Source organism: Belonocnema kinseyi, chromosome 3, assembly GCF_010883055.1.
Source record: "Belonocnema kinseyi isolate 2016_QV_RU_SX_M_011 chromosome 3, B_treatae_v1, whole genome shotgun sequence".
NCBI lineage: Eukaryota > Metazoa > Arthropoda > Insecta > Hymenoptera > Cynipidae > Belonocnema > Belonocnema kinseyi.
This window is the reverse complement of record NC_046659.1, coordinates 33175279-33178605: the sequence shown is the minus strand read 5'-3', so window position 1 is coordinate 33178605 and position 3327 is coordinate 33175279. Positions and strand designations below refer to the sequence as shown.

The 3327-nt window shown below is 27.7% G+C and overlaps 1 protein-coding gene across 1 annotated transcript in view; it reads left to right on the top strand.

Moving 5' to 3' along the window:
• The window catches only part of LOC117169763, a 160334-nt gene that overhangs the window by 135188 nt on the left and 21819 nt on the right, over positions 1–3327 (top strand). The window lies entirely within an intron of this gene.

Genomic DNA, 3327 nt, shown 5'->3' with positions numbered 1-3327 from the left:
AAAAATAAAAATAAGAAAGTTCAGAAATTCATGCAGTTTTTTGTTCAGAAAATCCCACACATTTTTTAATGAAATTCCTTTCCACACCACATTCAAAGGAAACTTTTACAAAATTTTTGTCAAATGATCAGTCTTTTGAATGAGGTCAAGTTAAGAACTTTTTGGATTGTTCTCTTAAAATCCTCAAAAAAATATTAGAAAAATTCGAGTCTTTTTAAAAGATCATTAGGACATTTAAAATTTTGGAAGATATCAACGAATAATTGAGAAATTTTGAGAAATTTTTTAAAGTTTTTAAATGTTTCTAGTATTTTTAAAACAAAATAAATTCTAAACAAAATTTTTAACTTACTACATTTTTCTGAAAATTTTCAAAAAGCATTCAAGATGTCAAAAACCTGACTTATATAATCTTCTAAATTTTTCACAGGAATTTTAAGAAAAATAATTTTATCTCCTTGAAATCTTTCTGAATTCCCTTAAAGCTTCTGAAGTTTATTTTTTCGAAATTTTTGAAAATCTACATTTCTAAAAAATTTAAGTTTAAGAGTAGATTTGAATCTCTCCCATTCTTCTAAATATTTCTTAAATTACTGAATTATTTATGTTTTTTAAAACTTTTTAATCTTATCAAATTCAAACATTTTGCTTTAAAATCTTCTACAATCTTCTTTTAAATTTTAGGAAATCGTTTGATGTGTTTCAAAATCTTTTTAATTATTTTTTAGTACATTTTTGTAAATAAAAATTAATACAAATTTTCAAACGATTATTAGAAAAATAATTCTTTTTTCTAATATTTTCAGACATTCTAATCTTCTAATTTTTAAGAATTATTTTAATTTTTCCTGATTTTTTTGCAAGTTTTAATTATTTTTTAATCGTTTTAAAATTTCTGAATATCTCGTAAACTTACTAAAATTTGAAAGCAAATTTTACAAACCAACATAAACATAGCAAAAAATGGTGCGACAAAATTGCGCAAGAAGGCTTAATAAGAATTACATTCCTTATTTTTTCTAAAATTATATAATATGGAAAATCTACGAAATAATTTTAAAAAATTGTGATATTTTTTTTAATTTTCTCTCAGAATTCATTCCATTCCATTTTTGGTTGAAAAATAATTTTTAAATGAAAATCGAACTGTATGTTTCAAAATTGAACTATTCTGTTGTAAATTCGATTGTGTGTTTTTTTAAATACAATTTTCAGTTGAAAATTCATTTCTTCCATCGAAAATGAAACTATTTTTAAATTAAAATTTTTTAAAATAACTATTTTGGTCTATAATTTAACTGTTTTGTTGAAAATTCGATTTTGTTGTTGTTGAGAAAACATTTTCCTATACTAAAAATTTAATTGTATGATTTTTGGCTGAATTTTTTTTTGTAGGAAATTCACCGTTCTCAGTCAAAAAGTCTTCTTTTTTGGTAGAAAATGATTTTTCTTGTTTAAAAATTCATCCATTTTAATCAAGAATTCAATTCTTTGGATGAAAATGCATTTTTTGTTGAAACTTCTTTTATTTTGCTGTGAAATGGTTAAAAGTTCATCTATTTTTTGGAAATTAAACTATTTCGCTGAAAAATTGTTGGTTGTAAATTGATTTTTTAAACTGATAATTTAACCGATTTTCGTTGAAAATTTATCTTAACAAAAATTAACAAAAATTAACAAAAATAAAAAGTTAACAAAAATTGTTGTTTTAAAATTGATTTTGAAAATTTTTAAATTCTGCTTTTGGTAGAAAGTTATTGGTTTGAAAATTAAAATATTTGTTTGCAAATTTGTTGTTGCGAATCATGATAAATATACCAGTCCTTGTTTCTAAGACAGAAGGCAGTGTAATGGTCCATTGATGTGCTCGACAACTTAGTATCGTAAGGTGGAGTATAGTTAATAATACCAAGCAAAAGGAACTTCTTCTTGAAGTTGACCGGGTCATTAAGGTGGTCGGGATTTCCTGCAAGCTCATCGAACACTGATCTTCGATCTCCACGAAAACGAAAGGACCTATTTGATCAAAATAAAAGGTTAATTGATAAGCAAATAAAATATTAATATAAAAGCAATTACTTAAAATTATGCAAAGCCTGATGCGGATTTTCTTTCATATATTAACGCGAGCAAAATTATTATTAAAAGCGTTTTCTTTAAGAAGCAGAAAATGTTTCTAAAAATTCTAATAAAAAAAAAAGAGAAAGAGAAAGTACATTCGAAGGTTATTATAGTTCTATAGATCTTTAAAAAGTTTTCCTTAAAAGAGAAATTTTTTCCCAGATATTTTTTTGGTTAACATTTAAAATCTATTGAAAATTGTTCGTAGTTACCTGTTTCCCTTAGAACGTTCTTAATAAATCCATGACTTTTGCAATTTTGACATCGCCTTGATAGCAAACATTCATGATGTTTCATAACATCATTGAATTTTGCATCTTGCAAGGCGGAACTGTGAACCATTATTGAATTCATATCCCGTACTTCAGCTGGACAATTTTAATCGCAAAAGGTTGCTAGTTTCACACATGGTAATAGCTGAAACATCCTTCCTGCTAATTCCTTAGCATCTCCTTCACATTTCACTGCATGCGATGTACCAAAAGTTTTTTGAATGTTTTTTTCTGGAACGATATTTATAAGAATGTTTGCTCTTAAGCGGGAGAAGTGAGCGTTTATCCCCTTGACCATAATATACGTTGCGAGATTTATCGCCGGGATTTCTGTTAAATTTCTCAGTGTTTGTAGAATCGGTGAAGGATCGTATGCTGCTACGAGAAAGATTGGTATTATGCTGTCAAGGCGCATGTATTAAACAACGAGTATTGGTTTTTACCAAACTTGAAACTCTGTAACAAAAAAAAATATGTTGATAATATAGTATAAGAATATTAGAATGACCACCTTCCTGTTAAAAGAACTATTATTACCTGAAGTTTACCGCAGGATGCATTTTTCAAAATACGTACTTTAGATCATTTCTATTGTGATAGAGCGTCAAAGATGCGGATGTTGTTATCAATATACCGAGAAATTTTTCCTGATTTACATCTAGGCATTACAGCTTCCTCCAATTTTCATTTCCTTGCTTTTTTTTCAATCCTTTTACAAGCCCTCTCCAGTTATCTTCTTTCCTCGTTGCCAAAATAGCTCGCGCGATATTGTCTTCTTTAAACTTAAGGCAAAGTTGTCTGGAATCGCTGTCCAGGGATACGCTTAACGTATGAGGGTAGTTCAATAAGTCCTTAGAATGGCCAACAGATGGCGCGCGAATCGCTCCAAATCATCTGTTTTCAGCCAGCACCACTCCCGACTAGATATATGGTG